The 21,293-nt window shown below is 36.3% G+C and overlaps 1 protein-coding gene across 1 annotated transcript in view; it reads left to right on the top strand.

Annotated features, from left to right (window-relative positions):
• Window positions 1-326: 326 nt before the first annotated feature.
• Window positions 327-21,293, top strand: part of ARHGAP24 (Rho GTPase activating protein 24) — a 449,241-nt gene continuing 428,274 nt past the window's right edge. Inside the window, exon 1 of the mRNA XM_079153263.1 lies at window positions 327-680. The gene's annotated coding sequence lies outside the window, so the exon portion shown is untranslated. The remainder of the gene's footprint in view (window positions 681-21,293) is intronic.

Raw genomic sequence — 21,293 nt, 5'->3', positions numbered from 1 at the left:
AATGCCAGCTGCAGAGGGACCAAGGCAGGGCGGGTGCTGTCTGGTCGTGGTGAGAGCTGGGCGCCCGGCAGTGTCGCTCAGGCTCCGAGATAACCCAGGCGGTGGGAGGGAGGGGCTCCTGCCAGCCTCCCCAGTAGTAAGGCGGCGGCTCGAGTCTTCTGAAGCTGCCAGTTGCCAAATGAAATCTGAAACCCCGGGCTGCGTCTGAGGGCTGGCCCCACTCAGTTGTTCCAGCCTCTTGTACTGTATATTTACACATTCGCACACAATCACTCTTTCTAACTTCTGGGACGACTCTTTGCGCAACTGCTAGGATTTCTCAAGTGCATGTGGCAACTCAGCCCAGCTCCGGGTGAAAACCAACCAGGCTCAGGAGGGTCTGGGAGGCGAGGGGAGCTGTCAAGGCTGCGGCGGGGACCGGAGAGGAGCGAGTCACCGCCGGCTGGGGGAAACCCCTCCAACTTTCCACCGCAGCTGCAGCTCTTTCAGCCGCCGCGCATTTCCTACGAAACCAAGGCTGCGGAGCTACCGAGTGAATGGGGCTCCACACTTCCCCTTGTTGTGGGAAGTAAGGGAACCTCGCCACCCACTTCTTTCTTTTCCTTTTCTTTCGGCTAGTCCTGGGAGGCTTGTCCATCGGAGCAGCCATCGTCCCGAGTTTGTCTTGCGCTCCCAAGAGGGTAGGTGACGAGTTCGCGGGGGAGTGCGCCAAGCCCTGCGGGAGGGTGGGACGCAGCTGCAGGCGGCAGGGGAAGGGGCGGCTGGGAGCGGGGCGGGATCCCGGGGATTCAGTGCTGGTGCAGTGAGTGTGTGAGTGCGTGTGTGTGAGGCAGGCGGGGGAAGCGGCAAGCTGGCAATATGTGTTTCTGGCTTACAAAATAGATGGAGTTAATATAAACTCTGTGCAGTTCCGTTCCCTCTCTTACTACCCATCCTCCCCTTCCCCCTTGTCTATTTCTGCTAGCGTTTTATAAGTTTCTTAGATAACAGCTGTACAGAAGTAGGTTTCAATAAATATCTTTTTTTCAGCATAGAACCTTAGAGAATTTTTGGTGTATTTTAAGCCACTCAAACGACTTTTTGTTAGAATTTTTTTTTTTAAGAAATATTCCAAGGACGTATCCATCCACTCTCAAGGATAAACATGTAATATGTTCTCAGTTTTTAAAAAAATATTTTAGATTGAATTTCTTTTATAAGTTCCCAAATAGAAGGGGGATTATGTTACTCTGAATTCCTTAGAGATACTAGGTTTTCAGTATCAACTAGTACTAAGAATCCCAGGTTCCCTGGTGGTCTGTATCTATTTCAGTTCATTTGAATTAAATATCATCTCCAAGCAATTTGTTTCCATTGTATTTTATTTTGTTATTCTTTTTTAAATCTTCAAGACATCATTTCATCTCATTCTAAAAAAAGGAAATAAATAAAGCAAGACATTTGAAATATAGAAATTGTAAAGGGTTTGGCTCTCTAAGTAAAACAATATGTGTTGCTGTGTCTACTAGTAAAACAAATTAATTGAAATTCAGAGATGTTTGCAGTAGAGTTTAAGAGAGTTACTCAATTACTGAAAAGATGGACAGGCAGATTCAATACATTCTGTTCCCTGATTCTAATTAGAACTCAAAACTAGCCCTTAAGGGCACATTGATATTGAACTGGGCATCATAAAACATAGAACACACAGAATTAATGTAGTAGAAAAAGCCAGAAAACAAGTATAAAGCTGCATTATAAAACTTGTTAAGATCTTGTTCTCCCTCTTAAATTTCTTAATACTTCCTCTTCTCTAGGAATATTTCAACTCCTAAGAAAGCCTAATAATAAAACACCTCTTTTCATCTCCCCTGACTGCCTGACCTTCAGGTAGCAAGTCTGAAAGTCTGTTCTCTCTAGAGCCAATACTGAGTTGTCAGAGATTCACCTTAGACTTCTTAGAGGACTGAGATATTGACAAAACTCTAAAATAAATAACATCCTCCTCCCACACAGAGGAGGGATGTTCTTGCTGGAAGAACTTTCAGTGGGAATAAGGGATAAACTGTGAGTTTTTAGATCTGGGGTATATAACCAGTATGGTACTAGGAGGAGAATGTTTTCTAGTAAATCATTTTTTTTTTTTTTTTCTGCATGTGAAACTGACTGTCCTTGACCTTCAATCATATTACTATACCTGGTTTTATTACTTCATCTTAGGGGTTTGGATTTGAGATGAGTACGCTTTCTTTGTAATACTCTTGGGTTCTGCATACTGTGAGTCTGAACTATTTTGAAAATGCAAACCTAACAGTAAGTGGGACAAAATTAAGTTTCTAAGAAAAAGTAAAAATCCACTGTAGAATAAGTAGCAATGCATCTTTCTAAACTAGAACATAGATTTTGGTGTAAAAATTTTTGACTGAAAATTTGAACATAGATTTTGGTGTAAAGGATTTTGACTGAAATCCTCTGGGAAATCCCTTCATCTCTTGCTTGTGATAGTAATGGCAGCGCTCTGGGAGCTTTCATGGATCATGGTTTTACTTCTTGTATGATCATGGACTCTGCAGGGTGAAGGGTGGGGGTTGGGGCTGGCAGGGTGTGGAATGTGCAGCAGGTGGTAATGAGTAGTTGAGTAGTTTGAGTCTGATTACTTTGCTGCCCTAGCCAAGTAGTGTTTACCAACAGTGCCCTTAAGAGTCACACTGTGACCTACTGGCCCACTGAAGAGTGTTTTCTTTCTGGCTGTTCATGTCAGGCTGGTCTTTCTAGTGCTGAAAGCAGCAGCCTTGCTGTGAAGTTCAGGACATGCCTTTGCTTCCTGTTCTTGGTGTGAGCAGCGCTGCAACATCTTGTTTACCTGTGATTATTTTCATTTGTTATTTTCAGGACAGCAGTGAACAATGAATTTCCCAGGAGTTTAGCTTATGCCGATTCCTTCTTTCTGCCATGTTTTGATATCTGGTAAAGGTGAATGCTTTGGAAAAGTAAGATGGGGGAGATGAGTGGAGCCTGAGCCTGAAGCCCGGTAGAAAAGGACAGTTGCTCAGTTGGTCACACGTGGGTTTGGAGGAGGTTGATGATAATAACCAGAACCCCAGGCATCCATTCTACACAGATCACATTGCATGGAAGAAAAATACTGAAGAGATTGTCAATGAAGAGATGCCTGTTTACTCTTAAAGCCATGTCTAAAGGATTAAGATTTCTCCCAGATGGAGAAAGATATTTAAAAATAAAATTGTAAATGGTCAGCTCAGCCAGGAAGTTAATGCTCTTCATGTGAGGAGCCAGGGCCTCGCACTGAGTCTTACAATGGTAACCCATCTGTCTTTGCTCTATAAACTGAAAGTTTACAAGGCTTTGCTGGTTGCAGCAGCTAAGTACAAGCACATTTGGAAATGGAAGGATTACTGTGATGAAGAGTCAAAGAATATTCAGAGGCTATTGTCTATGTGTGTGTTTTTTAAGCAGCATCTATACTTTACTGCGGCACTGATGTAATGACTCTGTAAAGTTCAGATCTGATTGTGTAATCCTTTATTCAAAAACCTTTGTTGGATCCTAATGACTTAAAATATCAACTCTAAACCCTTTAGAATGTTCTATAAAGCTCTTCCAAGTCCTTCCTTTTTAGTTTTCTCTTCCTATATGGGGACTCCTCACTGTTCACATTTGTCTTTTTCATGGATTAATTCTTCTGAAATGCCATCTTGATTGGAAAGTCCCTTTTGATCCTTGGTGGCACACTTGGAATGGAACTTTCCTTGGGAAATTTTACCCAATCCAATGCAGGAAGAATTCATGATTTTGTCTTGTCTGCTTCCATATGTTTTGATCATACTTTGAATAATGACAGTCATGCATCACTAAAGGACGGGTACCTATTCTGAGAAACATTTCATTTTGTGATTTCACTGTTGTGTAAACATCGTAGAGTGTACATGAGTCTAGATGGTGAAACTTACAACACACACAGACTGTGTTAAAATCATAACTATCCTTTATGCCATCTGCCATAGACTGAATTGTTATGTGAAACATGACTGTATTTTAATAATTGTTAAGCATCCCTTCCCACTTCCCAACTAAGTTTGACCTCCTCAGAGGGTATATTGATGGAGAGGAAGTCACCTGTATTCAAGTGCCCAGACCAGTATTTGAAACCCAGTAGGTAATGTTTCCTTAACACATTTTTAAGCAAAGTCATGAATGAATGAAGCACTGGTGGATTCCAATTCATGCAGATATTATATCCCAGCAGACCATTTGAAAAATGTTTATTTGGACTCCAAATTCATTTTCCAAATGTAACAATGCTAGAAAATACAATTCACTTTCTAGACCAGCCCACACATCCCTATTTAATTTCTACAATAGATGAAATATTATGTGTTTTAATAGTCACGCAAAACAAAATAAAAACTACTGTGGAATCATCTTTTCCTCTTGGAAATCACAAAATGCACTTGAGTTGAAAGATAACAGAAACAGTTACAATAGATAAACATTTCCCACAATTTTTAATATTACACAAAAAAATCTGTGATCAAATCCTAGTGGGAGGTCCTGGATTTTGCTATGAATACTGTTGATAAGGATAAAATTAGTTATACTACTTATGGGATGGGCAATAGTCTTAATTAATCAAACATTGAAATGCTAGTTGTTGCTATTTAATAATTATCTTGAATACTAGTGTTTGAAAGACAGCAGGTCTAATTAAGGGACAATGTGGAGATGTATGTAGAGGAAGAAATTTAGAGAAACACCCTCTTTCTTGTTACTGATTCTTTGTTATATTAATTTTTTTCATTTCATTTGAGCACTGAAGGAAACAAAGTTCTTTCCTGAAAAAAAAATTCTTTGTGTACAATTATTTCTACTGCCTAATAGGTAGAAAGGGGATCACACTCCATTTGATCCAAAATACAAATGGGCTTATTGCATCGTCAGAGCATTGTTACCTTCGTTACTTGCACACTTGCAGTTTGGCACAAGGATAATATTTCAATCAAGAAGGCCTCATACTTGTGTGTCAGGTTCTGGTCAGGGATCTTAAGTACAAATTACTTCATCAAATCCTGTAACCAAAAATGTACCTCCTTTGCTGACATTATAATACCTTTGCATTAAAATGTCTTCATTGCACTATGCTTTAATATGACAGTCTCTTTTTCTTAATATAAAAAAAAAGGGCTGCATGGAACATATCTTTGCACTTATTATATATTTTAATATTCTTTATATGAGGATTTACATTATAATTTCATCTTGGTTTTTATGGTCAGAAATTTTAAACAGTCTCTTCTGATTAACTAGTATCTATTTCATTAAAAGAAGAGAGCTGAGAATTAGACCTGATACTCAACCTCACTCTGGTCAAGATTTTCTTAAGATATGGTTTGCATACTTTTATACTTACTTTAATGCACATATGATACATAGACCATTTAATTAAGCTAACTTTCCACTATGGAAATAGATTAAATGTCCTAAGTACTTTTTGACCGTGTGTCAATATTAGGTTAAATATTTATAAATTTCTATTGTGGTCTGGGGTTGTGACTCAGTGGTAGAGCGCTTGTGTAGCATGCGTGAGGCACTGGGTTTGATTCTCAGCACCACATATAAATAAATGAATAAAATAAAGGTGTAACAACATCTAAAAAACATTTTTAAAAAAAAATTCTATTGTGTAGTTTTACTTTAGTTTTCTAGAGCCAGTAATTTTTTCCAGGTCATTTATATGACACCTTGAAACATTCTCGGTACCATTTTTATTCTCCCTGTTTGACCTTATCACCAAATATTGCATAACTTTAAAACTATAGAAGAAAAACCATGTTTTATTAATTTTGAAAGTAGATACTTAAGGCCAAACATGGGAGTTTCTTTTCAACATGTGTATCACCAATGTATAGTAGAATTCTGTTGGGAATATCTCTGAGAAATGGAAGAGAAAATTTTTCTTTTTCTTAAAAATAAAGTATGTCAATAATTTAAGGCTTATAGAATTGCAATTGGGGCCATCTTCTGCTTGTCAAATTGAGACTTCAGAAAACAAAAATAATTTTTAAAGTTCTCCATAGATGGGGAAACAGCTTTTATTTTGCCTTGAATTCTTTGTCTTTCTTCAAGTCTCATAGACTCTCATAATGATGGTCATTCTATTGAATTAAGTACCCAATATGTATCAAGAACTCCGTGAAATGTCTTTGCATATATTATTTCTAATTATAGAAGAAATTAGAATTAATAATTCTAAAAGTAATCTTTATTATATCTAATTTAAGTATTATTATATTTACTCTACGGTGATGTATTAGGCTTACAGAGGTAAAGAGATAATACAGTTGAGTAAACGATATAGGCTTGGGAATCGAAGCTTAATCTATGTGAATTCCAAGTTCCTATCATTTGTACTAGCTCTCCTCCCTCTCAGTGTTTTACAATTATGAATTTCAGAATCATAGTCTGTGTGTTTCATGAGTTTGACATATAGTTAGGACCCTGGTCTCAAAATGAAATAGAGACCCAGCTTGGGAAAAATAAAGTAGCACCGGAAAGAATTTCTTTAGCAATAGCAACTGGAAAGGGAAGATAAAGGGGAAGGAGGCAACATATGAATTGGTGCTTAAGAATTCAATCTCTAATAATAGACAGTAGATAACAATTATTGAAACCCTACTTTGTGCTAGTTATGTCTAGCACTTGTCATGGGTTGTCCCATTTAATCCTCACAGATCCCAGATAGGCCTTAAGATTCAAGGGAGCAAAATTTCTATTACACTTCTTAATTAGATCCAAGTTCCAACCTGGCTCTGATGTGCTTCAGTTTTGAGACCTTGGGTAAGACACTCTAATAAATGTGAACCATAATTTTCCTCTCTGTAAATACCTACTCTATGCTATTGTTACGCATCTTTAATTTATGAAGTGAGCAGTGCATGGAAAAAAACTGGATGGGTGTCTGGTACCTGAAAAACAGAAATACAAGTCAACGATTAGTATCGTTAAGTTGAATGATGAACAGAGAGAATCCTAAGCAGTATTTTTCAAACTGTAGGTCTTGATCTGTCAATGATTATAAAATCAAATCAGTTGTTTGTGACCAATATTTCACTTTTTAACGTAAGGGAATAGAATAAGATGGAATAGAATAGAAAACAAATCAGGATTCATTATATGTAGAAGAAGAGTTTCGTTATTTTTAAATTTCCATTGTGTGTGTATCTTGAACACTGTAAAAATGAAAAATGTATTTATGATTATTGATACTAGTAAAAAATGCATTAAATAATTCTTTAAGATAGCAGATCTCAAGTGTGGCACCATGATTAGCAACACTGGTTTCACCCAAAAATGCAAATTGCTGAGCCCTACCTGGGACCAGCATTTTCACTTTAACAAAGCCTTCAGATGATTCTGATGTGCACTAGAGTCTAAGGACCATTTATTATTCAAAAGTGGCACTTGGAAATTATGAAGCAGTGTAAGGATACACCTAGTACTTCAGAGGGGTTTAAAGTACATGCTGACATTGTATTGACTAAAGATTTGAATTTCCTGCAGAAGGTTGGGCAGTGTTAGTGTGACTTTCATTCTGTGTAGCTGCTTCCCCTTATTTTTCTATGTTGCCTATTCACAGTATAGGTGGTTAAGTCCCACAAAAGTCAATTAGTTTATTTGTAGAAGGACATTGACTAGTTAGATTCTGCGCTTTATTCTAGAACTTCCAAATAAAAACATTCTTTATGTGTAACCCTGCGCCCTGAGTTTCTAAGTTGCATTAAATTAGCAACATTTTAATGACAATAGTCCAGATGCCTAAACATCTGTAAAATTAGGAATTAAGAAATTATATAAAACTATACTCAATATTTTATTAATCAAAATATTTATTTTGAAATGCACATGTAGATAGGAGACTGGTCATCCATTTCATTCAATAATAAAACTGATGATTAAAAAAATTTTTGGTAAAAATGGAAGTAATATACTAGAGACCCCTCTCCAGAGGATATAATAAATGTGTTTAAGATACATAACAATTGTATTTTATTATTTTAAATGCATAATCTTGCATTGACTAGCCTTTGTTCATTTTGTGTGGGATCTTTTACTGTAGTATTTGGTTTGTGGTTGGTAGATATATTTCCTTTAAGTATCCTGTTTGAAAACAAAGCATCCAGGTTCACTAGAAAAGACTTGAAACCTTTTTTTCCATTTAAAAAAACCTGAATTTTTTAAAAATTAGCTTCTTAATAGGTATGTATTAACTTTTCTAGAACTTAGTTCTTAGTGGTGCATGAAAATATTTTTAAAGTCAAAGGTGTCAGTAGAAATGCCTTTTGGGGCTAAGAATGTCTTCTACCTTCTGGTTCACCAGAGATAAAATTTTATATTTAAAATTTTGCTTGAGAAATATCTTAGAAACTTTTTCTTTACATTTTGTAGTTGGAGAGGAGTGAGCAGGGCGTAGGGAAAGAGCTAGGAGGATGTGGATTCTAATGTTACTTGTGATATCACTTGGCATCTATGAACTCAGCAAATCACTTAATTTTTCTGTGGAGTAGGAGCTGGAGTAGACACTGTTTCAGTCAGCTTTTGTTTTTTCTTGCTGTGACTAAAAGACCTGACAAGAACAATTAGAGGAGGAAAAGTATATTTGGGGGCTCACAATTCTGGAGTTCTCAGTTCGTATTGTGCCATCTCCATTCCTCAGGGCTGGAGGTGAGAAAGAATATCAGAACAGAAGTATGTGGCAGAGGAAAGTGACTCAAGATATTGCACCAGGAAGTGGGGGGTCAGGGGGAGCGTCCTCCACTCTTACTCCCCCCAGGATCCCACCTCCTCTAGCCACACCCCACCTGCCTACAGATACCACTCAGTTGATACCTATCAGGGGATTAATTCACAAAATAGGTTAAGAGTCTCATAATTCAATTATTTCACATCTCAACTTTCTTTCATTGCCTTCCACATGAGCTTTTTTGGGGATGCCTCACTTCTAGGTGTAGTTATGGTTTAACACTGTTCCAAAATTGACAGTCTGTGTTGCCAAATGGCATTGTGTTCCTTTCAAGCAATTTTGATATGAACATGACTATGTGAATGCCTTTGTCAGGGGTCTGAAAAATGGATGTTTGGATTTTATTGCATGAGGATCTAGGAGGTGTGTAGATAACAGTGTAAAATGTAGCAGGACCTTCCCTTCATAAATGTTATGTTCCAATGGGCTAGTTTTCATCAGCTTGTGGGTTTGGAGAGATCGGTGATTCAACTCACAAGAAAGGACCTGGAAGTGTCTAGGGCATTTAGGGTCATCACACTGAGTGTGCAAAGCTACTGGCATTTCATGTTCAGAAGTCAGAATACCCTCTGCCATGCAATGTGTGTGATGATCCCTCACTACCAAGAATTTTTCCTCCCCAAATGCCAAGAGCATCCCCATTGAGAAACTGAAAGACTATTTTATAAAATCATCTGGAAAATTGGAATGCTTTCTTCTGTTTCAGTAACAAATGCAAACAATATCTATTCTTAGATGACAACTGCTGTTTATGATTCATGGGAGAGAAGAGCCTCTAGCTTTCTGAACTATATATTGACTATGCAGTAAAAAAAAAGCAGTGAAAACCTTGGCTCTGTTAATACAGTGAGCAAATATAACTTGAAGACATACTAGGAATAGTTCCTTTGAGAAATTACTGGTTTTCTGATGACAGCCACATTTCTAATGAAATAGTTTACAGAGATTCCTATCCAATATAACTGACATTTCTTGTGTTCAATTAGATGCTATGATTAAAGCACTAAATGCATAGATTCTCTTCTCTGCAGTAAGAAATGCCACATGCTTAACTTCACTGTGCATAATGCTGAATGACATGAGTACTTCCTGCCCTTCCTTTGGCCCCCTGCACTTGCGTTGCCCTGGTACAGTCTGGGTCAGGCCAAAGACAGTGCCCCTTCAGCAGGAGTGAAGCTAGTCAGCCAGGGCCTTTTCAACAACCTTTATGATGTTTTCAGATTTGAGGTGAAATTGCTTTGGAATCACTTACATGATTTTTTCTTACATTCTTTTCTCCTTTCTCCTTCTTGAATTTGTGAGGTTCTTGTTTTTCTGGGGTATATATGTTTGAATTACTGCTACCATTCTGCTCTCATTCACCATGGGTACAAAAGGTGCTGTATGGATAAAACTGTTGCCTAGCAAACTGAAGCCAAGTTGATGTTTTCCATGAGTGAAAAGGAAGCCCTGTTTTCTCTTTTTTGATGAATTTTGGTCTTAATACCTTTGCAAGGGGGAGGGAAGGAGGCAGAATTCAAATATGTGACCTCTCTTTTTCTAATCACTTATTAAACATTGAGATTAAATGGAAGGTCAAAATTATAGGATTAAAAATTTTAAAAATCTTTTGGATAATCTTTCATGTCATTGTCTATGTTAGACCTACACAAGAACTGCACACCAAATTAAAAGTTGCGTGACACATTTCCCTTGGAGTTAACTTATGGATTTCAGGACAAAAGCTTACTTAGTAGATGGCTGTTACCATCTCACTTCAAGTCTTCCAACATGGAAGGTGAGTCCAAAGTGATTTAGGTGATCTACTCCAGGACACATAGTCAGAATCAAGCAGACCAGGTTCTTGGTTTTTGGTAACTGGCCATTTCCTTAAAGCCTTTCTCACCTGTGGTCCCTGAGACAGTTAAAGTTCAGTATTCTCTTAAGACATCCAGTACCTATAACAAATGGCTCATTCTGCCCTGCAACTGCAACTAGGGCAGTTAACTGGTTATGTACCACCTTTGGCAAGTAGAGCAAAGAGTCACTCATATGATTTTCTGTGCTCCTGAGAGTTCCCATACTCTATCCCAGAAGCCCAACTGAACAAATGAAATCTGGTTTTTACCTAAATCCTATGTCTAGATATCACCTTTTTTTTTCTTTTATTTTTCTCACTTTCTTCTTTCCTTTCTTTTCTCTTTTAACTAAATGAGTTCCCTAGTTTTCTAAACAAGGGAGCAGGAAAACTGCCTGTTTTCCAGGGCAGTTAGCTTAATGGTGACAAACTTTAAAGTTTTGTTTATTTGTTTGAAAAATATAGTTATTTCTTTAATTTTTATACCATTGTCCAGTACAATCTTACTAAATTTAAATTTTTGTTTTTGTTTTTTGGTTAAATCTATTATTGTTTGAGAGGAAATAAAATAATTGGGCATTATTCCACTAAGTAATACACATTACATATACCAATGTTAAATTTTATTATTATATTAGGATTAGTAAATCTATACATGTAGTAGATTAATATTTTTGCTATTAATTTTCAAATGTAATTTGACCATAAAATTGTGACTCTTGAGTATGTATTTAAATTAACTGTATTCATAGGATGGAATTCTTTTACTATAAGAAGGATTATTTTTGTATTTTTTTCATGAAAATATATTAGTTTAAATAAGTGCACACTGTGCATAATTTCTTACTCTCAATTCATAAAATTCATAGATGTAGAATTTATTCCTAAGAATGGAGCAGTTTTAAAGCAATTAACTTTCAGGAAAGATATATCTGATTATACACAATATAGTTAATAAACTAATAGCTTTATTTTGTATTTCTAAAGATGTATACTTTTTAATAATTATTTTTATTGGACACATAATTGTACATATTTACAAGATAAGATGTATAATATTTAAAAAGAGCAAGTAAACCTATAGCTAATTTCTTTATCTTTTTTTATAGAAAGCAGAGTATACAAAATTTATTGCATGCCTAAGTCATAGGCTCAAGTAATATCTTTAAAAGCATTTTTACTAAACTCAGCTGAAAAACATACTATTATGATATCAAGATGTAGCATAATATTTTCTGTTTGGGTTATATTGTTAAGTAATTCCTTGGACATTTAAAAAAATATTATTATTATATTGAATACCTTTAATATAAATATAAATATTCTCAATGGGCTGTAGATTTTCATTCAATTCAGTCAGTCTTCAAACCACTCAATAATCATATGTTGTTCTCTTATTTTATGTTTTTCATTGTGTGGAAAACAAAGAAATATGTAAACCTGAGGGTATTTAACTCTTAGGAGATTTCATGCAGAAAGCAAAAAAACAAAAAAACAAAAACAAAAAACAAAAAACAAAAACGTTCTTTAGACTTGACCAGTTAAATAATGGTTGAGGGGCGAGTGAGCCTGGAGGAGGAAGGACTCTGAGCTCATGGTGACTGCTGTGTCAATATGAGGGATAGCCAGGTTTCTTTCTGTGCAGTGGTTTTATTGTCTCTCTGTTTGCGGTCTTATCCTTGGTTGTTCAATTTGAGGAACATTCCAGCTAAGTATCCTTAGCTCCCTGATGTGAGCTGGGACTTCAGCTTGCAGATTTGGAAGGACTTTTTTTTCAAACAGGACAGATACAGCAAGTTGAGTGTGCAGCACATGGGTCAGCTGTGTGAGAAACACTGTTTATTGGGAGCAGGGTGAGCGTTTGTGCTTCTGAGCTGCCTCTGCAAGAGCATGCTGCTCCACATACCTTTGCAGGCAGTTTTCAAAAGTATAGGATGCTGTTGAAGAAACATGGGGTTACTCGTGTCTCTCAAAAGAGAGAATACTTAATGCTTAGACTTTCTCAGGCATTTGCTCATGGCTCAAAGGTATCATATCTGGGGCTTTGCTTCTGAGATGTACTTCCAAGTGAGATTAGGAATCTAGTGACTCCTGAGGGTTAGTATTTATGTGTTCAGTATATAACACTCTGACCACGCATATAGCATTAATACTAGTGGCATATTTCTTACTGCTGTTTTCTGGGGGTTTTTTGTTTGTTTGTTTTTTGATACTGTGAATTGAATTCAGGGGCACTCAACCAGTGACTACCTCCCCAACCTATTTTGTATTTTATTTAGAGACAGGGCCTCACTGAGTTGCTTAGTACCTTGCCATTGCTGAGACTGGCTTTGAACTCCTGTCTCAGCCTCCTGAGCCACTGGGATTACAGGCATGCACCACTGCACCTGGCCTGTTTAATTCAATGTGATAAAAAGATTTTTTCAATCTCTTAGAAATAGTCATTAAGTACAATAAAATTCTATTGAACTATTTTGTGGAAATGCCAAGCAATTAGTGTATGATATCATTTACGAACTGCATTATTAGTGTGAAATGCTAACATGATTCAGAAAGAGTATGTGATATGTAAAGGTCATAATACCATGGGCCTGAGGGGACAGGAGTGGAGGGGAACTGGACAGAGAGAGAACAAATAAATACATATGTCATCATGTTAGTATGGATGTGAATGGATGTGATGAAATGTCTGGTGATAGTTTATATTAGTCTAGGATGTGCTTGAATTACAGTTGGTGATGTAGTTTGTCAAGATTGTCAGTGTATGGATCTAGTGACTGCTTAAGAAATTGGAGATTGGTTCCTGATTCCAATATTGACCCATAAATTGTGACCAGACTGTCTTTATAGACTTGTGGGTAGGCAATGAAGGTTTTCAGTAGACTAATCCCAAGGATCATGTTAAATATTTTCCTTAAATCTGAGTGTTGGTTTGGAATAAAGATATTAAATGCTTTTTCTTCAGTCACTGGTTTCTTTATCTTGCAATTTTCTGGTATCCTCTGGTTAAATTTCCACAGACGTCTCTTTGGGATGTAGCCTACTTGCCCCCTTTCTGAGACACTGAATTTTGTGCTATAATTAATTTCAATTAGAGGCAGGAAAACACCACTGTATTTTGACCATTAAGAGCTGTAAGCAATCCAACCACAGAACATTTGTTTGGGGCTTTAGAGAAGTTATTGATCTGGCAGCCCTAGTTTCTTTAGAATGATGCTGTAAATTCTTGCTGGTCTATGAATGTAGCACTTTTAGTTTGTGGTAAATCACTATTAACTGTTTGACAGCTTATTTGAAAAAGTTTTCTTTCTTTTTTTCTTATGGTACTGAGGATTGAACCACTTAACCACTGAGCCATATCCCCAGCCCTTTTTATTTTTTATTTTGAGACAGGGTCTTACTAAATTGCTTAGGGCCTTGTTAAGTTGCAGAGGCTGACTTTGAACTTGAGATCCTCCTGCCTCAGCCTCCAAAACTGCTGGGCAAGGTGTGGGATCACAAGCATGTGCCACTGCACTTGTTTCTGTTTTGTTTTTCCTGAAACAGTTTGCAAGGCAAGACATTATAAAAGCCTCCTCCATAATTGTGTCAGTTATTAGTGAATTTTTCCCATAAAGACTACCAAATGTAATTTTAAGAATCTCAGATTTTTAAATATTTATTCAGGCCCATGCAAGTTCTTCTTTTTGCAAACTCCACTTCACCTTTTATTAATAGATTTGTTTAGTTTAATACTTTTCAGTTATGCAAGTGAGAGTGACTCTTGCTTTTCACCTGTGAAACATCTTTATAAGGGTTAAAGCAAAATTTAGTATTCTAGGTTGATCAATTATCTTATTATCTTACTTCTTCATCTCTAAAGTTTTTACCAAATTAGGTATGATATTAAATGTCTTGCAATTTATCACATAAAAATAAAGCTTTCTTAGACTAACTTTAGTTGATAATTTTTCATAATTAATGACTGGTTTTAGACTATAATTGTTTGTTAGTTCATTGATGGTGAGTATGGTAAATTCTTCCACTTAAAATGAGCCCTGCAAAAATAAGTTTTGTTCTCTCTCATTTCCTCTACTAATTTTTATTTGACTTTAAACATCAATTTCAGAAATTAGGATTACAAAAATAAGTAATGGAAACCAGTTTCTTTTGCTATTAATTGCCACTTACTATTCTGTGACTTGTTCACTTGTTTTTATTAATAAATCATCCTGGCTCTATTTTAGAACAAATGTTGTCGAGAAATCACCAGGACCTCTGGGACTGTTCACAACCACAAGGCTGTGTGGAAACCAAGCTGTGGGGAGGAGAATATTGAGCAGGGGTCCTAAAGTGGTTTGGTAAAAATTAGGCACCTGCTGGGGGTCTTAGAATTGGTGTTTTTCATCTAAGCTTTTGTCCTGAGTTGGACACTTGTTTCCCTGGACAGAGCACCCTGTGGACCAGGAGGCCAAGGCCTGTGATAAGAACCTCTGACTCCTCTGGGTATCTGTTGTGCCACCTCATCAAATTAGCTTCAAGTTCCTCTATGAGAGTTTCAGCTGCTTCATGTTCTGAATTCTAATGAATTTGAATCTGCACTGAGCAGGTGACAGCTGGGAGTTAGGGCCCACATCTACAGCTCATTTACTTTCATTCTAATTTAAAGTAATAGGCCCTTTCCTCTTTCAAGTTTAATGTCTTACTTCTACCCTTTCTCTAACCACTATTTTTCCTTTCTTTCTTTCTTTTTTTTTTTTTTTTTTGTTTCTTTGCTTTATTTCTTTATCACTTGGAAGGTTATCATATTAGTTTCTTTTAAAAACCAAACTTTCTTATGATCTTTTTCTTCCCATGTTCTTTCTCATTCTTGTTAGTCGTGGTGTTTACCTGGCTCACTTTCTTTATTCAGTTGCACGTTGAATGCCCATTGTACTGCTTTGGTCATTATGTTGGTCCCTTTGTGAACCTCCAGAACCATGACCTGAATATTCCATTTTAATTGCCCCAAATTGCTTGAACAAACCATGGCACCACCATTGTTAACTCCTCTTTTCCTATTGGCATAAAGTTCTTGTAGAAATATAAAACTAGGGAAACAGCTGATTTGTTAAATATTACTTTAGTTATGGATTCAAAAAATCTTGTATTTGAGAATCACTTCTGCTCTGACATTTTCTAACAGTGGCAACTCACTTAAAATATTTTGAAAATGGAAATAAAGGTCAAGTGAGATAATAGAGCTGAAATCATTTCTGATAGAAATATTAGTTGTTGTTCCTGAGATTTACTCTTGAGAAAGGTCACCACTCAATATCATAGGAGACTTTAAATTTTAAATTTTCTTTTTAAACTTTTTATTTTGAAATTAATTGAGTGAAAAATTTGGAAATTTAATTCTCATTTAAAATTTTCTGAATGTTAGCATTTTAAAGTTACCAAAAAAGGATATGATTGTGATATGATACTATTAACTAATTTATAGTTGTTATTCAAATTGCATCAATTTTTTTCATCCATGAACTTAATCTGGATCAGGATACAAACAAAAATCACATATTGCATTTATTCTCCTCTGATCTGAGGCAGTTTCACAGTTTTTCTTTGACTGCAATATCTTGACACTGTTGAAGAACAATAACCAGTTATTTTGGAGAATATTGCTCACTTTGGGTTTTCTGATAGTTCTCATGATTGAATTTGGGTTGTGCATTTTAACAATAGCTGTCCCTTTCTCAGAGCTTCATATCAGGAAGCACAGGGTGTCAGGTTGTCTAATTACTGATGAAGTTAACTTCAGATTTTCAGTTGAGGTCTGTCAGGTTTCTCTACCGTAAAGTTGCTCATTTCCTTCCTGTAATTAATAGAATCAGGTGGAGAAATACTTTGAGACTATGTAAATGACCAGGTTTTTTTTTAAAAATCATAATTTCAACAACAAAGTTTAGTCTCTGGTCATTTTTGCCTAACACGTGACAAATGACAATTTTTTATTCTCATCATCCCTTCTATATTTTTTAGTTGAAATTCTTCTATAAGGAAGAGCTTTCCATCTTTTCCACTTATTTATTTATTTAATTGTTAATTTTTATCAGATGGACCCAGAGATTTTGTTTCATGCTATAAGTTTATAATCCCTTACCCTGAGTATTTATTTTGATCTGCCTTTGACCTTTGGGAGACCCTCTACATTGGCCCCTGGGTCCTTATTCATGTCACTATGAATTTTAGAATATTCTTATTTTCTGGTACTCAAAGATGCTCTAGACTCCTGTTACATTTCTCTTAATCCAATCCTTGAATCAGTCATTTCTTCAGGAATCCAAATTCCTTCTTAAGAATGGTACTTAGAAAACAACATCTGGGTGTTAGATGTGCTTATTCACAAAATAATGTACTTCTTTTCTCCTACAATAGGTTTACTTAGTTGCTTAAATCTTCAAGATACATAAAGCACTTTTAAAATTACTAATTCATGTATTGGTGAAAAACATTCACTAAATGGAGTACAATATTTAGCCTTAGATGCCAGAGTCACAATACTTTATTTGCCTTTAGGCTTCTTCTTTCCTCTAGTTTATACTATACAATTAAAATACTCTATTTTCTTTTTTGGATACTGGGGTTTGAACCCAGGACACTTTACCACTGAGCTATGTCCCTAGCCCTCTTTTTTTGGCAGGGGGTGGGTAGCAGGGACTGAACTCAGGGGCACTCAACCACTGGCCACCTCCCCAGCCCTATTTTTTTTTTTTTTTTTTTGTATTTTACTTAGAGAGAGGGTCTCACTGAGTTGCTTAGCACCTTGCTTTTTTGCTGAAGCTAGCTTTGAATTCTCAATCCTGCTTCAGCCTCCCAAGCTTCTGGGATTACAGGCATGTGCCACAGCACTCAGCCCCAGCACTTTTTATTTTTATTTTGAGACAGGGTCTCACTAAGTTGCTCAGGGCTTCACTAAGCTGCCAAGGCTGGCCTTGAGCTTGCAATCCTCCTGCCTCAGTCTCCCTATCTGCTGGGATTATAGGTATGTAACAAGTGCCCAGCTAAAATACTTTATTTCCTAAGTACTACTTTTTTTCTCCCTATCATGGAAAAGTTCTATGCTTTAGCCTACAAAGAACACTATGAACATACCATCTTGACCTGTATATTTACATACTTCAGTGAAGCACCTGTAGATCAAGGCTCTATTTTTTAATAGACTGATTTTGACTTCGTTAGCAACATGAAAAGGAGGCCTCATATTTATAATACATTTTCAGGCTTTTATGGAATTTGGAAAATGTAAGATCCCATGAACTATACATGTCATTCACATAGAAAATTTTAACTAATTTTTTATATACCTTTACAAGAATTTGCTTAGAGACTAATAAAAACCAGCAGTTTATTTATTGGTAATTTCTTCAACCTCCACTTAACTCACTCTCATTGTCCTTGGTCTTTGTTAACTTCATATTCCTTTAAAGTCTACACTGAGGACTAAATCAGCCTCAGATTGTACAGGTAGGAATTATGCACCATTTTATACCCTCACTTTCCATTTCAGATATCACTAAAAATACTGTTTTTTTCCTAATTAATTCTGGATAAAAGATATTCCAAGAGACTAGGAGATCATTTTTCTATCATAATATCTTTTTGTCATTATAGGCATATTTCATAGCAATTTGATAGAAAAGTAAAAACAAAGCTCCAAACAAACAAGGGAAGTCCAGGCAGTAAGTCATTTACTAGCCTGGCCTTAATGACTGAGGTACCAGAGAATCCCAGTTAATACTTGATATTGATCTCCTTTCTTCTACTCTTTAAAACCATGCCATTTTAGGCACAATTGAGAACACAAAGAATGTTCTTTTTCTGGTACTTATGGAAATCTTTGCCCCATTTTCTTTGATAATGAGTTCTGTTCTACACTTACTCCATGTAGAACAGAACCTCAATTATCTCTTTAAATTCTGTCTTCTGGGAAGCTATATGTTAAAATTTCTCAGGGTACATAGGCTCTGGACCAGTCACTTAATTTATAATCCTTACTCTTTGTGGTTCTTTGTCAAATTAATCTCTCGTGGTCTCAGTTTCTCCTTTTGGAAATAAGAACAAAAAGTAGAACACCTTTGCATGGTTGCTAGAATTTAAATGAGAAGAGAAATGTACAGTGCCAAAATTTTGTTATAGTTATTACTTGTGGATCCTGCTTTATTTTGGATTTCATCATCATACCTGCATTTTTTTAGACTACTAGAATTCACAGAGTGAATTCTCTCTTTTCTTGAATGCATTTTCCACAGTTAGTCACACTTCTTGGTTACAAAGCTCTGTGTTCTTTCATATAAATGCCAACATTTCTTAAACTTCTTGGCTTATGAAGGGTGGGTATTTGGAGTTACTGGGAATTGGGAAGATATAGCAGATGTTCATTTACTAAGGTTCATTAGAGAGTCGTGTGTATGGTATTGTCATCCTTGGCCTATAGAAATCTGGAAAGCCTTCAGTTGCATGTGCCTTTCTGGTTCAGCAGTTGTATAACAGTGACAGCTTGTGCATATTACCATGTGACAGGACCATCAGCTGCAGAAATAGGTCCATGATGGTTACTGATGATTTGTGCACAGGAATCTTTGGTATGATGAGAATGTTTGTTTATTTTTCCTAACTAGGAACAGAGAGCTCCTTCCATGATGAAGTATATTTCTCCTCTGGCTTTAGAGACTTTTATCTTTTGCACAAGTCACTGATTGCCTTTGACCCCAAGTCTGTGTCATGTCATATTGGATAGGTTTTAATCACAAGAAAAATTTAGTAACTTTTTAATTAAAATGGCCATTCAACAATGCAAAGACTTGCAACAAGCTATAGGATGTATTTGAAATAATTTTAAAAAGCACAGCCTCAGGTTCTCTATAGTTCATGATTTGTAACACAATTTTAAGTGAGTTTTGCAGATTCCTAACTACAGACATTAGCACCTATACTTTGGTGACAGGTCAAAGATGTTTCAGGAAGTTAATATTAACCAAATATCTTTTGGTGAATGCTTGTCCTTCCTTCTACTAACAATATTGAGAAATGACTATGAAATTTATGGATGGACAAAGAAGGAAGTCATATTATGATGTTTGCAAATGAACAAGGAAGGAAGACATTTCAGGCAGAGGGTATCCATGTGTCAAGAAATAGTGCTATGATGAGAATATTAGATGTTTGTTAAATGTCCAAGAATTTATTGTAAATTTGGACACTGCTGATGTTGAAGGAATGGAGTCACAAAAGAAGAAAGGGTTACAATGACTAAACTTGGTGACTAATTAACAGAAGGAGGTAAGGGAGAAGAAGTTTGGAAAGACCCTAACCACTGAGCTCATTAGTTGCAGATGTTGGTGACTAAGTCCCCATAGGTCCCCTCCATGCCTGACTAGACCAGAGTATTAAATCACATGCTATGGTAAAGCCTAAAAATATGTTTTCATGTTTCAACTGTCAAAGTCATTTATGTACCTTTGGGAAAATAACATGTTTTCAATATCTGCAAAAGAATAATTATTTACCAGATTTTTAAAAAGCTAATTATAGAAGAGGAATCACTTGGAATTTAAAAAGCAAAATTTAATGCTATCTTGTCTACCACTACTAATCGTCAACATTGAGAACCTACAGAATCAGTTCCTCCATGCTAAATTAAGAAATGTGGCACTGTGTCTCTGACTTTTAGTTAAACTGTTTCAGCAGTCTCCAGACACACTACAGCTTTGCCAGTTTGGGGTCTGCTCCAGTGTTCAATTCCCTTCTGCAACTTTTAAATTTCTGATCTAAATGAAACAAGAGGTAGTTATGGTTGAGGTCCTTTTTCTCTTAAGTTGGTTAATGAAAAGTGTCCAGCCTTTTAACCATGTAAAATAAATGCACGGGCCATGAGGCATGCTGATGGTTTATTTTCTTTTCTTTGGGGACAGAAACAAGGAGATTTTTGTGGGGAAGATACTGGTTTGCAAAGAATTGGTGTTAATGTGTCAAAGGTGACTAATATCTTGAATCTCATCCAGACACTCACTATGGGAGAACTAAGGACACAGTCAAATAATGACCAACTTTATACCTGGATTGGTTTATTATTGCGAGATCACCACGTGGATTTGTACCCTACTGAGCCAGGCAAAACCACACTCATAGTTTGCAGATACCACACACTCATTTAAAACACAGTAGACAGACAGCAGCCCAGATGACTTGTGTTGTTACTTTCTCTGTGACCTGCTTTCTTTGGTATTCTAAATTTTTTAGTTATATCAACAGAAACTGGAAGAGAGCCCTAGAATAGAGTGACTCTGGACGATACATCTCTGACCCGCGAGGGGAAGTGCGAGGCCCATTGTATTCTTGGCCAAAAGACTACCATGAAAGAGGTTTTTTCCCCCTTAAGACTGGAGAAGAATTAAAATCTTTAGGTCCCTGAAATCTACATTCCAACCCATTTCTCAAGTTAGTCTTCTGTACACTGAAGTTGAATATGTACTAAAAATTCTACCACTTTCTTTCTATTGCCCTTTCATAAAAATATGAAATGCAGCTTTCAATAACCAATAAGTAACTACCCACATCTCTAAGAAAATGAAAGGTACTTATGAGAGCGAAGGAACAAATCATTAGAAACATTATTTTCACACATTTATTTTGTCTTCC

Source organism: Sciurus vulgaris (genome assembly GCF_902686455.1).
Source record: "Sciurus vulgaris genome assembly, chromosome: 9".
NCBI classification, from domain to species: Eukaryota; Metazoa; Chordata; class Mammalia; order Rodentia; family Sciuridae; genus Sciurus; species Sciurus vulgaris.
This window is presented reverse-complemented; position numbering and strand designations above follow the sequence as displayed.